The following is a 15,158-nucleotide window of genomic DNA, read 5'->3' on the forward strand; positions in this document are numbered from 1 at the left end:
GTGTAAACACCAGGATCGCTCACAACAATTATGTAACCTGCAGTGACACAGCTTTACAGAAAAATTTACAAAAGGCAATGGTCTCCATGGCTCTCCTGCTCCACCCATGTGCCATCATAGAGGTCCTGTGTCAGGTCCACCCCTTCCGAACACAAGTGGTGTTGTTTCTGAAATTACAAATGAAAACTCCGTCTCCTTGCACAAAGGGCAGTGCAGTAGTTCAGATAACCAACAAGCCCAGAGTGAAGCAGCTCTCCTGATCACACACTCTCATTTCTCACCCTTTCCAACTCCTCACCTCATGTCCACCTGTCCCTCCTGGCCAGCATAGAGCTGCATGGTTTGGGAAGAGTGCTCAGCTCTGGGCTCTCTAGAGTCAGCTCAGCTCAGCTCAGCCCAAGATGGCAAGGGAGAAAACTTTTCATGTAAAGTAGAGACAAAAGGACTCCTTAGGCCTCTTGGCACACAGGTCAGCAGGAAGTGAAAGCAATGAGATTGGGGAGGGTACTTCTTGAGTATGGTCTCAACTCTCAACTCTTGTTCATCCACCACATCAGCAAATTTCTAGATATCTAATCATTACATACCTGCTACTTATGCTTTCTCCCTCCCTTCCATATACATTCCTATCAGTATACCAGACCCTACTCCAGTCTTCTTCCGCCCAAGTTTATCACTCATTAAGTCATGGCTGGTGAAAAATAACTATAAGAAAGGCCCGAATTCAGACAAACAGTATTTTACTCTGAAAGAAAACTGTCCACAATGCTCAAAGTTTAGTCTGATTCCTCACTCTTTTGCATACTTCAAGAATCACGACCATCTTGTAATATACGAAAAGATTTATTTCTAATATGAAAGCCATATTTAGGATTGGTTTGGCAGTGGTAGGAAGGAAACCACAGGCAGCTGGCGTGGATTAAGTGTTAGTTGCTTGATAACCTGGACTTGTCAGGACTTTCAGCTTCCCTACTGAATCTGCTGCCATCCAGAGCTAAGTATTTGAGAAGGGTGCCTTTGGACGAGCAGGGTTTTGTTCTTCACATCTTAGCTGCATGGATACCAGCAGGAGATACGCGTTTGCACACATAGAATTTCTATAAAAAACAAGAACTGCCTGTAGCTTCTCTAACATCCTCACTGTCAGCCCCTTGGTAACAGCTTTAGATGCATCAGCAGTACACTTCTTAATCCTTTTAAATTATAAACGTTACAAACACAGTAGCTCACTGTTTCCTGGAATAGCTTCACTATCTGAAACTTCCACTATTTCAAATTAGAGAATTCTTTTTCCTCTGAATGCCAGAGACTGTTTACTGACTAACATTCAACTATGCTCTGAGGGAAATGCAAAGAACTTGGGTTCATGATGCTGCCACCTGAATGAATGTGGTGCTTAACACAGTGCAAAATCTGAATTAGATAGTCCAAATTACCAAATTCACTTCCAATGACTCACCGAAGTCTTTGAGCTTTAAAATCCTTACTTGCTAGTAAAACGCTGGCACCCAAGTGTTTCCTCAAAGCTAACATGCGAGGCTTTTGAACATAGGCCAACCAAATTCATTTTGGAATTTGAAATAATATCCATAAGGATTTTTTCCTATTCGCTCAGTTCTAGCCACCATTTCTTACTGACATATCATCTGACTTGAAGTAGAAATTAAGACTCTCTAAAATGTCTTGCAATTATTCATTTATGGAGTGTGGGACAGAACAGTGAAAATTGAGATTGCCTTAAAAATGTCAGTGCAAGTGTCCTGACAGTCTTCATTCTCTACCATGTATCCCAGGCACAGGTTTTTGCTATCCCCTCACTCCATGAAGAATTGCTTCCTCTGCCTTGGAAACTCCAAGCACTCAAGAGCCAGGATACTTTCTCCTTCGACAACTCCCGAGGAAATCATTCAGTTTACAGAACAACCAAAACCAATAACCACCATATTCTTAATTCTTGCCTTTTGTTTTATATGGCTCACAGGACTTGTATTTTTACGCATTTTCCTGTAACTTTGAGAACAACAAACTTAATTCCAAAAGCCAAAAGCACCGCAGAATCACTTGATTCCAGGAGATAGTGCTTTAAGGAAAAAACCTCCAGAAGTGGTAAGTGGTTTACTATTGGTAAACCCTTACCAATAGTACTGAGGTGCACCCGTTACATTTCACAGTGTGATCAGGACTTTATGTGCCTTTGTCCATTTAAGTGAGAAAGCAGACTTACTATGGACGAAGTCACCTCTGGCAGCCAATCGCCACAAGGCGAACATGACTAAACAAAATCCATCTTAAAAGATGCGGGAGGTTCCTAACAGGGCACACTGCTTGCCTGTCATTGGAGAAACATTTCAGAAAACAGGCTTATATTTAGCAAGTAATCTTGGATTTCACAGCTCTAAATGCAATTATATGCCAGATTTTTGTCATCCAACCTTCCATTAAACCTCAGATATTAATAGCGTCATATGCCAAACGGCCTTTCACAAAGCCTCGAAAAGTGACTGCCACTAAACAAACAGTTTGCTTTTCCTGGCAACAGTACAAGTGATTCCCATGAGAATGGAGCTGCTTCGGGTTCATCCACAGCAGCTCAAGTTCACTGAAGGCCAGCGAGGAATTGTCCATACAGCACTAGTTTTGCATAGGAATCTATAGAAGGACCATGAACTGAACATACTACTAGTTATGAAGCTTTTAAACTAGCCCTGGGTAGGCTCAGGAGGAAAGCAGACGTGAGCCAACCCTATCGGTCAGGTATGCGGTGCCTTCGACAATGTTAGACGCAACTGGTCCTTGCATGCTCAGCCTGCCTGCAGCCTGATTTCTGTGAGTGGAGAAGACTTCACCCACCACCAGCTGCCAAGACAGATGTAGGTAGCTGAAAGGAGGTTGGTCTGTGGGCATCCGTTGTTCAGGTGTGTTTCCAACAATAAAGTCACTGCACCAGTTCTCTTGCAAATATTTCAGCCTTTGGCTCACTTCCCCCACACACACCCTTCAGATGCCACTAAATTAGAAGTGCAAAATATAACTTGGAGAGCACATTTAACATAAGTAGATTTAGGAGTTTATCTGTCAACACTGGAGTCCAGATGTTTTTAAAGTAGAAGAAAAAACAGGATATTGAGAGAGATGTTAATTATAAGCTCTTTTCTTCCCTTTAAAATGTTTTTAAAAATTTGTTAAAATACCTAGCTTTTCCTGTAGGTTTTGGAGAGGGTTTAATAAAAATACCAGCATAGATTTCAGACTAAACTCCAGTGTCTACACAGGCCTGAGGAGGCTAAAATCTGTTTTTCATGGTACTCACCATCAGAATTTCTTTGCATATCCAACACTCATAGAGGAGTTATTTCACAGAAATTTCTGTGTATAACTCCACCGGTACCAGATCTCAGGCTCAGAAAGATATTGAATTCCATTATTTTTCACCCTTGTCTCTCAATTTCCATCCTCAATCCAGTTCTAGGAGTACTGTAATCATGGACCTACAGCTGGACCTACAGCAGGCTCCCATGACACCAATCTAGCTTCCAAAAAGATGAAAATACAATTTAATGAGTAAGTTAAAAGAAAAAAAAAAAGAGATCTAGAAAGGGGATCGGACTCTTAAAAACAAGCAAATCCCAATAGTGGTTAAATTCAAAGAGAGGCTCAATTCAGAATTACACCCATTATAAAAAAGGGAGCCAGCCCCTTCTGTTTTACCCATCTTCCATGTGGAGGACATCTATTTTAACGTTCCTAGGGGCTGCACTAGTGGCTTCTGGGATTTATTTGACCAGTTTGTGCTGAGTTCTTACTGCCAGTTTCTCCAAGAGAAAATCTTGATTAATGTTCCATATCTAATAAAGACTGTGCTCCTGTAGCCTTCATATGCCCTGAAAGGGAAAATAGAAGACAAGGACAGGACAGAACGCCTACTTCATTGGGATTTCCTTTTGGAGATCCCTATGTCAGATACATCATATGGCAGTTACTACCTCCCCCTTGGATGTAAGTGTCATCAATCAACCTGATAAAAATGGTGGGAAAAATTCAGCAGTTTGTGCCCAACTGAGCATTTCGTAGTTCAAAGCTTCTGATGCTGCAGGGCTGGGAGAGATGACTTTGGATAATAATAAAAGAACTCAAAACCATGGGTTCTAGCACAGTAATTCAATTGAGATTGGACATTCTGAAAGAGCAACCATTAATTCTGTGACAATACCACACTACTTTGATCAGTTAATGACCAGATATGCAAGAGTTGAGAAGCTAATGATCTTTTTTATGGTAATAATTAATTTTAACAGGAAAGAGTCCGTTTTGTTTCCTAACTCTAGATCTGGGTGTTAATCCCCAAATTTGGGATGTGTAAAGACAGAGAAAAGCTGTGTCGCAATACCATTCCGTAGAGATACAACAGATTATATGGAAGACAAAGACATGACCCCTGGCCCACATTCCTTATGAACCCATGTCTAGAAAAACATTTTGGTTTTTCTTACAGGATTTTCAAAAGAGTTCTAGATTTCTACTTACACAAGTCGAGCCTGTCACCCAGTCAAGAACACTGAGACAGCTGAACATTTTCACATGTTGGGACATTGAAGCCTGTTGATGATGGAGTGGCTGAACACTGCAGCTGTCGCACAGTTCGTTGGGTCAACATTGCAATGAGATTTCAAAAACAGACTGGTTCTGCTGCCTGTGCCCCCCCCAATGGTTTATTTCATCCAAATCAGTGATCTTTATTAGACAAGATCTCACCACATCTCCCTCTACCAAAGGATGAAAACTGCTTACCTGAATTGGGGACATATTTCTTCATAAAAGTTTAATATAAATCCTGTTGGCTCTATCAGCTGTTACAGAAACACAGTCCATTTTAATATGGTTTTTGGCTCAAATGACCCTGTTCTTTCCAGCTTCAGTGCCTTCCTGTCCTCATTTTATCAAACTCCTAAAAACATTTCCTAAAAATATTCTATTATTGTATCTTTAAAAAACAATAATTTTTTAAAGCTATTAAAATTATTGGAAAACTTAACTGTATTCTGAGTCCTTTCCTCTTACTTTTGGATCTCCTTCCTGGTCCTATAATCTTTTCCACAAACCAAGCAACTTTACCCCTCTTCTTGGCCACGGACAGTTATTGAGACTCCATATCATCGCCAGCACAGACAAATGCCTGAGGGTCTCAAAAGCTGATCAGCAGCAGTGACGAGAGATGCCTACAGAGACCCCAGAAATCAGGCAATACAATAGCACCTACATTGGAAGAAGGGCCTATAAAAATCTACCTACAGCTGAAGACCTCTGCAGAACGACGTGTTCTGCAAGGGTGCTCACACAGTAACAACTACTTGCATTCTAGAGTATTCATGTGTTGACAGACATACGGACCACGCTGCTAACCTGTTACACATGAAGCTAGTGATTCCCGTTCACTGATGGTAACACTGAGAGTACTTCCCAATGAGTCCTAAGAAATTCATAGGTCTTTAGGAATTCAGAATTCATTCTCTCACAGAAAAGTTCCATTTATAGAAGACATCAATTTCTCTTCTTACTGTCGATGGTATCGCAGAGTAATTCTGCAACATCCCTCATATGTCTCTTAACGGGGTACCTTTAACTGGGCCAAAATCCATATTCCTTTTTCCATAAAGACAGACGACATCTTGAGTTCATATAAGGCACACTGTGCTTTCTCTGGCATATTCCTAGGCTTTACTTTATTATTTTATATTTATGCGACAGCAAAAAAAAGCTTATGTCATATGGATGTGCTGGTGTGGGGAAAAGCACCCAAGCTCTGTTGAAATCAATGGAGTTAAACTGGCATACACAATTGTGTATGAAGTTGCAGAGCACCCTAGGCATATGAACTCATAGTGAAGACTCTGGGCAACTAAAGTGCTTTATGAGAAGTTTTGGATGGAGTGTGCTCTCATGCCTGATAAATCTTTAAGTGGAGCAGCCTTTCACACATGTACAACCGGAAGAAAACTCAGTTTTTCAATCTACAATTATTACAAAACACGGTGATCCTTCTTGCAATCCCTAAACACGTCCATATGCTGCAACAATTTCAAATTGAAGTGAAAGAAGATCTTTGTAAATCTGCCGCATCTCAGTCTCACTCTGTTTGCAAACTGTGACAACTTAAAGCCATCTCAACATGGGAAATTGCTACGGTATTTTCAGAATGGAGGGTGACTTTAGCTTTTACATATTTTGTCTGCCGTAACTCACTTGCTCTCTAAGGAGCAGCTGTAGCCTGAGAAGATGCCAATGACTACTTAGGATATGGAATACATCCTGACTTCTATGTACACTCCATGCATGAAGGACAGCAGTGCAGGACGATGTCTTTAATGGCCATATGAAGGGGAAAAACACTATTCTTCTCAAGAGCTGAAGACAGAATGGGAAATGGGAGGATCTTTGTCTTTGAGAATGATGCCTCAAGTTCAAGTCAAATTGGTACATTGGCTCCCGCCTTTTCTAGTCAGATGCATTAAATCACGCACAAAAAAAAAACAAACCAAAAACTGGAACAATGTCCCCCGGACAAAGAACATCCTGTGAACTGGAGCCACAGCACATCTGGGGGCCTCATGTTGCTGCTGAGTAATGCATGACCTGGAGACACTGTCATTTTGTGCTTAACAAGTCTCCAGAGGAAAGCTGACATTTGAAAGAGACAAAAAAGCTTCTTCATGTGATGCCAATGCACCCTCTCCTGTTTCACTGGAAAGTGGGAGCATGTGAACAACACAGACATGAGTTCATGTAGCTACACTGATGTGAGCCACGGCTTCCCAGTCTCAATGCCAATATCAAAAGCCATGTGCCAAGACATGTGGCATCTCACAGCACCTTTTATTTTCTATTTCTGTTCTGCCCAGATTTCCATCAAATTCTGGATTGAAGTATCAGTCAAGGTAGAGGGACAATCAGAGAAGCTTCACAATCATTGCTTGGGAAGGCACCTGATTAGTTCATTTCTTAATCAATAATTTCCCTATAAGCCATTCTTTACAATCCACTCACCACACAGGTACCATGCATGCAGATCTGGAATTGAAGAACTATAATGTCAGTAAGATTTGCTTGAGATTTCACAGACCAACTATTTACCATTGTGTTACACAGTGATCTAGACTTGTAATTGAGGTGTGGAGATTCCCAGTCTCATGAGCAGTTCACGTCCCTTGATGTTGGGCATGGAAAAGAGCATGAAAGAATACGACAGGCTAGGTAACTAGCTTCTTGATGGGAGTGTAGCACGTGCAGTGAGATGATGGCAACAGGTCTGATTGATTGAGAAGATCCTGGGTTTTGACCCCTCAATGCTGCAAAGTAACAGATTAGAATGAGTTATCTGAGGCTTAAAGCAGAACAACACTCCCCACCCCATACATAGGGGCAGGTACCCCAAGACTGTGTGGGAAAGATGCGTTAATGCTGGAATTCTTTCACATCTCCCTTAAAATCACCTTGAGTATCTTCGGGCATGTTCCAGATCACTGAAATGCCTCTGTCCATCTCTGCATGGTGGAAAATTTCCAACCATATGTTTAGACCTGGACTTTGTTAGAGTTGCTTATAGTTTGTGGTATCCACATACAGTGACCTAATTACTATACCGACTCCTTCAGGAAGGCTGCCTTGGCTAGCTACATGAAGAACTGATAAGCTTTCTGGAGCAAAGTCCTCAAAACCAGCCAAAGTTGTTTACTGTCCCTGCCAGTTCCAGATGAATTACTGGTAAGAAGAGGTTTCACTTTTTAAAAGGAAACATATTCTCAACATGGTTCTTATAAATTAAACCACATCAACTCTTTCAAAAGACGACAAAGGAACTGCATGCATGATTGATGAAATATCCTAAACACTCTTACAGAGGAAAACATAACAAATGGATGGGCAGATCATAAGCAACACGCACCAGAACAAGGCCTGACAAACAGCACAGTGCATAACATGCATTTAGAACTCGACAGTGAATATTTGCTTACTACATGTTTATTTATTTTAATTGGAAAAAAGAAACTCGGTGATGAGTCTTTAGGTACTGATACAGACATTTTCAAGTGTCACACAGGCCATGGCAGGCTAATTATTACTTAGTGTAAAGCATTAGAGCTCCCCGGATCTGACTGCAGACACCAGCTGAGGAAGCGAGCCACTGCTTTGGTTACAAAATTCATTTTGAGGAGATGATCAGGTTTCAGCAGTGCTATGCAGACTCCCTCTGGCTCACTGGGAAGCCGGCCGCCAGCCTGTGTGTCACAGTAAAAGCTGTGAGGTGGTTTGTTCCATGCGAGGGTGGGAGGCTGCCAATCTTAAAAAAGATCATTTTTGTTATTTGCAAACACAAAAATTGCTTTAGGCTCGCTGGACATGCCAAAGCCTTGATCAAAATCACGTCCCTTTCATGGGGACAAAACATATGTTCACATTATCCCAAAAAGAAACAAGGGGGCATCGGGAAGAAAGGGGAGGGAATCTTTTTATGTCGGTTTAGCATGAAAATACCATGCATGGCTGCCAGTTGTTTATCAGCTTTTCCAGATCAACAATATGTTCTTTCTTAAGGCCTTTCATTAAAGAGCTTTCTGTCAATCTAACTTCTATTAAATAACGAAAACCAAATGGGGAACAGTCTCAGGATCTGGGCTTGTCACATGACACTGCTGTTTAAAGAGCTTTTTTGGTCACCACCTCACAGCAAGAGTATTCTGGAGAATCTAATTCATAAATACTCACTGCTTTTCTTTGGGATACTTCCCATGTGACTCCCTTTTTTTTCTTTTTTTTTGCCCGTGAGAGAGGAAGGAGTATGCTCGCTGTTTGGGTTGGCCATCTCCACTTCTCCATTGGGTGGTTCTGCTGTTGGTCCCATCTTTGCATTGTTGGTCCCTTCTTTGCATTGTGTGCCCAAAAGAGAATAAAAACTCAAAGAAGCATAGCAGGAGGGAATTTCAAGTCATGCAAAGAAAATCTGATATTGGCAGAAGAAGGATCAGGGAGAGAGATCAGGGATCCCTCTTCTGGGATCCGAGTTGGGGGAAACAGATAAGCAAAGAAAAACAAGGGGGTCTTATCTTCTAAAAAACACATCTATCCTTCAGCTTCAAAAGATCTTCTGTGAACAACTACCATAAAGAAGAACATAGTGGTTTGCATAGGAAGAAGAGTGAATGAAACAGGTTTTTAACAACTGTCTCCTCTGTTCCAGTGAGGGGGAAAAACTGCAAATACAAACACACAGGATGTATCCCAATTGGGGATAGGAGAGAGAACCACACAGGATATCAGCTTGTGTAACTATAATTACAGGGACTCTGTCAATCATTAAGGCGAAGTAACTGGTATTCCTTCCTGCCGAGATGAATTCTCACACACATTGTGGCAGGTCTTTCCAGATGGATGAGCCCTAAATTGCCACAGGCAAAGGAAACCATCCTTTGCTGTTAAACTAATGCTAAGATGGAGCAGGATAAGGCTGTGAAGGGTTGGCATTTGGAGTGACAACAACAACCAGAACAAAAAAAAGGAGAAAGTCATCAGTCAACTCTGTTTCTCTCCTAACATCATCTTCCAGGTGGTCCAAGCTTCAGGCATTTTTATAATTTAAGAGTCACTGGTATGTATTCTTTTATACTATCCATCCTTCTGGCAGTGGCTTCACCTGATAACAGCCACAGATAACAAGGGCAAAGAACCTTTAGTTCCTGGCAACACCTGCTTTGCACAGGATGATGTTAGAGCTCCAAGCAGGGTTGTCTTTGGGCATTGTCAGCACTCGCAGAGCTGAGCCTTGCAACTCTGCTGTCAGCTGCAGAGCCAGAGGAGGTTTTTTTCCTATGTCCACTTCCAGGGTCTTGAACTATGCTGGATGGGGACATCAGAGGCCCTTTCACTGTGCCAGACACATCTCTTCACTAAACCTGTCCCAGTGTATGCCCCTCAGCATTCCAGGAACATTTCACATCTTTAAAGCATTACATGTGTGTATATATACATATATATATATCTCTTTTATATGAGGTTTGAATTTGCCCATAGTCCCCTCAGGTCCATACATTTTACCAAAATGGTTAATTGAGAAAAAGATTTCCAAGGCACAATATCTGCAATACCTCCCAACAGAAACTACTGGAAGTTGCCAAACTAATCTGAAAGAAACAAACCACACTGAATTTATAGCAAGTGAGGAAGTTAGTTCATGTTTTGAGTTCCTTTTATCTTTATTACCAGAGCTATGGCTTTTTTGTCCTTACAGCTGTCTGTCAACAGTACTCCAACAAAGAGGGCCATCCCTTGAATGTTAATCCTATATTCTGTTTCTTGAGAGAACTTTAAACACATTATTTAAAAATAATTAAATATCCAAAGAAATATTTAGAGTCAGTGCAATTTAAATGAACTCACATAAAGTAAGGGTGATGGAGAGACTCAGGTTTTAAAAAGGAAGATTTACCATATGCCTTAGAAAAGTAGATGGAAGTCAAAAGACCTGCAGTTCTTACTGTGCATTGCTCACTTCCCCCCCTCCCCGGGGTTTCTATGCCCAAGGATTTGCTAGCAGAGAGAACAGTTTTCTTTTGGCCTTCTTCAACTCTGAACTTGGCTCTCAGTCTGCTGGTGAACATGTGAGCATTATAACTTCTACTTAGGACAGAGGCTGTAGCAAGTGAAATTACAGGACAGTTCAATACACTTAAAGCCATCACATTCAACTACTTCTGTATCAAGCTGTCAGACACAAATTAGCAGACACCAGCATGGAGGGGAAGTGTGAACAATCTCCATAAGGTTCAGGATGAATGGTCACTTCATAACTCTAATTTCTAATCTGAAGTAATCTACAACAGATATACTCCAGTTACTAACATAAGAGATTTTCAACAATAACAATGATCCAACTCATTCAACATCAAGTGCAGACACAATTTTTAGTTTTCATCAAAGAAACTAAGGGAAGGATAGAATAAACTGATGTTCTCCCTCTGTCCCAGTAGAAGGCTTTAGAAGTAAGTATCTGAAAAGGATTAGCAATAAAGCTGTTGAGCAACATCAGCAAAAGAAGCCCAGTTTAGCAATGTTTCTTACCCTAGAAGCAGCCTGAAATGCCCAACAGACATTCTCATTAATTCATCAGTGAGCAACACTGTGAGGACAGCCATTTAGAGGCCCTGTTAAATCTCGTGACTATGGTTCCTGCATCTTTGTCCACAGTGCATATGCTATACTCACTGCATTAAGGTATTCAGATCTCAGCCTGCAGAGAGTGATGGTGCTAAGCGCAGTGGAAGATTACATACCCCCTTCCTCCCAGCCCAGTCGATAGATGCTATTTTCTTACTTACTCCAGACAATCACTGCTCTGATAGACAACTGATTAAACTCCACAAAAATGCTCTATGATGGCTGACATTCTGGCCTTCATTCCTGCAACAGTGCCTCTCCACGCTGAAGTTCTGGGCAGATCATCAGCCTTATCTTTGAGCTTCCTGCCTCATGTCACAACCCTACTGTTATTTGAACATAGTTTTGTATTTAATTTAATTTCCTTGTTTTTGTTTAGCTTTGATAAAGAAAAGGAAATCTTTTCTAATCGGTTCAAAACAAGACCATTGACTCAAGACCAAGTTCAATGAGCTATCAGGGGCAAGAGGATACTAATGGCTAATGCAAAAGTCTGAGAAAGAGTCATGGGAACAAAAGCCATTGGAGGAAGAATAACTTGTCTTTAAATCTGTAAAGAGGAAGTGGGATGCAGAGAAAAGTTCTGAGTTGAAAAGCCATTGCAAGAGGGACTGTGACAGAGAATAAGCAAAGGGCCAGGGTGAGCTGAGAGGGAGATCACAACGTCATGAACTGAGACTTGTGTGCATATATATATGTGCGTGTACCCATATGTGCATATACACATATATATGAAAATGTTTGTATATGTACATATATACATAAATACACATATACATATGATTTTTTTTTTTTGCCAAGCAAGGATACTAGGAAGGAAGACTGCAGCCATCAGAACCCATCCAATAATCACTGTCCAGACTTGCAGCCAAACTGCTTTCTCTCACAGTTGTTAGTCCAACAGCTCTAACTTTTTAAAATCCTCCCAAGTATATTGGCCCTGATTTTCATATCTCCATTGATGCATAATAATTGGGTCAGATCTACCGTCCAACCCACTCCATGCAAAATCCTCAGTGCACTTTTACTGCATCATATCTGCTATTACAGAAACACTGTTATGATATCCAACTTATTTACTAGCTCTACAGACTCAAAAAATCCCTGGCTCTTTTCATAATTTGCTAAGACTGTCAAGGGCATTTTTTCTCCATTGCTACTAATTCACATTAAGGGCCCTTGGTCATGCTCAGTAATAGCTGTCTCTTTGATCAGCACCCAGGTCAAATACCATGAGAGCAGCCTTCCAAGAAATGTTCAGCTGTTCTGTCTTCCATCATCCTAAATGGAGGCTCTGCCAACAAAATGGCTAGGGATTTCATTACCTTTACTATATTAGGTTCTTTATAGACTTCAGGCTCATCTTTATTAAATCTTCTCCACACATTTTCCCTTACATTCTCCAAAAATCTATCTCAGGGCTTTGTTCAAGTTATTTAGTAGTCATTCTTCCATCTAAAAAGAGGTTCAACAACTTGGATCTCTGCAGCTTCGTCTCTCTCACTATTTTGGACCTAAGAGTTACCTGCAGAAAAAGTAACGTCATTCTCACTTTTAACAAGCCTTAGTTTCCTCTGAGGTGTTCAAACCATTTAACATCAACATAATCTAGTGTATTTATCGACTCTCAGAAAAGCTGCCCCAAGATGATCTTAAGCTAACAACTGGGTTTTATTTTCTTCAAATTTAAGCACTGTTTGGAGTTTGTTTATTTATTTGCAGTACCTTCTGGTCTCCTCTTTTGAGCTATATTTCTTCTCTCTCATGATAGTTAACTCACCGACATGGTCAAAAAGGAAATGTAAACCATTTAAATTCACACCATTCTGAGAATTTCACAATAAGTGTATTAATCCCTACACAGTCACATTAAAAGTATCAGGAATGATACTTAAGCATCTCTCTAGCTTAATCCTTCACTGAGGTCAAATAGAGCAGAATGTGTAACCTTTGCCATTTCAACCAGTTCACATTTGCACCTTTCTAATACTTTTTTCAAGCTTTCCAGATCATTTTTCTGCTGAAAATCAATTTGTGACAAATACACAAGCTTTCTTAAACCTCCCTAAAAGCTACAGAGCAAATACATACACATACACATAGAGAGAAATATATCCTGATCACATTCCTGCCCTCTCTTGAGCACCTAACGGATCAAGTCTCTCCCCTCTGTGAAAAACATTTTTTTTATAAAGCAGATTGTACATAATAGGCTGTACGGAGAAGGGAAAATGCTGCAACATTTCTTCCATTCTGGTTTCTCCCTCCTTCAGAATTGGGCATATTCACTTGGAATTTATTCAAGCTTCCAAACCAAATCAGTTTCTAAAGTCTTTGAGTTCGTGTAGGCCCTCCTGTTTTCAATAATGCAGCAGGAACACTATCGGCCCCTGGTGCTTTATTGGTCCTGAGAATTGTAATTGTCTCTCAAAGCTCCTCAAAATGTGGTATTTCTACAAAACAGCTGAGCTGTCTGGATTATAGCCAGAATCTCTTTTTTCCACCTCACTATTAAAGAAATCACAGTATTTTCTCTATCTTTTTATAGTTACACTGTAATTTCCACTTTTGTCCTTAATCATGCTCACTCACTCCTCCACACATGGATATGCTTGTAAAATGCATTCACATTATTAATACTTTTCTTCTCTTCTGTCATCTCTACTGTGTTTTATTATCTGTGCGTCATTTAACTCGTCCTTCAGCTTTATTGTAATTCTCGGCATAAGGTGGCTTCTCATTCTGAAGACAAATAATTGTCTCTGCAATAGCCCTCTCAGCTTCTATACATAAAGTTTCAGCTGCAAGTTTCCTCTCTATGTTTCTAAAAAGTCTCTCATTCACTATCCTAAAACCTCAAACCTGCTCTCAGCTATTATCAGCAATACCTGGGTTTTCTGGATATGTCAAGTATTTTGTCTTGTCTCATGGGCTCATGCATTTTATTGTGTTAGTTCATTCTCAGCATTGCTTCCTTGAGGAAATACACTGAGCAACAGTCTGAAGACTCTCTGGATATAACTTTGTCCTTTGAATAAATAAATATAATGTCAGACTGACTGATATCAGCTACATTTAAGCTTAGTTCTAGTGTTCTTCACAATTATGTCAGATATTGCAAAACTAACTCATCTCTGTAGTATTTAATGACATGAAGTATGGTGTCACATTTTAGAAGAGCATTCAGAATTCTTTTGAATTCCACACAGAATGCAGTTTTAATTTCATCCTGTGATTCTAATGTAAGTTCATATAAATCATTATGATCAAAACAAACTGTATGTTATCCTTCTATTCTGAAAAAAAAAGAGACATTCACTGATAGCTTCAAAACCAAGAACTTCTGAACGCTGTCACTCATTACAAAGACTTTACCCATTTCATGGCTTTTAGCCTTTACAACTCCATATGTTTCTGGAGAGAATTATGCACTGTGGTTTTTTACAATGACACAATACTAGAGAGGTCCAGTCCTTTGACTTAATGTTCCTTTCCTATATTATAAAAATAAATTGGAGATACTCGTTTTTCAAACAATCAAGGCTATGTATGAGACTTACTCGTTTCATATAATTTGGAGGCTTCCTGGCCACACCAACTCCAAGTTCCATGCTTCCAAATTCCAGTCCTCTCTCTGTAGGTGCTCTATCCATAGAACCGACTGTTTGGGGTTTGTTTGTTTGAGGGTTTTTTTCAGTATTTAACTGAGCTTTATTTGTCCTTTATCCTTCAAAATATCTGACTTAAGAAACACTTCTGGTCCCATCTCTACTACAAACGTTGTTGCAGTCATAGGAGCACCTTTCAGAACATCAAGGAAGGTACCTTACAGATGCCTGGGTATGAGATCTGTAATGCATCTTTACAGATTTTGATGCTGAGTGTTTATGAAAGCCAACTTAGATATAGTCTGAAATGCAACATGTTTGATCCAAGATTCACAAAACTTCTGA

The 15,158-nt window shown here is 40.3% G+C and overlaps 1 long non-coding RNA gene across 1 annotated transcript in view; it reads right to left on the reverse strand.

The window, feature by feature from the left end:
* Positions 1-7,096: 7,096 nt before the first annotated feature.
* Positions 7,097-15,158, reverse strand: part of LOC142084747 (uncharacterized) — a 58,204-nt gene continuing 50,142 nt past the window's right edge. The window contains exon 5 of the long non-coding RNA XR_012674434.1: positions 7,097-7,343. This is a non-coding gene — a long non-coding RNA (uncharacterized LOC142084747). The remainder of the gene's footprint in view (positions 7,344-15,158) is intronic.

The sequence above is a fragment of the Calonectris borealis genome, chromosome 8 (genome assembly GCF_964195595.1).
Source record: "Calonectris borealis chromosome 8, bCalBor7.hap1.2, whole genome shotgun sequence".
Taxonomy (NCBI): Eukaryota; Metazoa; Chordata; class Aves; order Procellariiformes; family Procellariidae; genus Calonectris; species Calonectris borealis.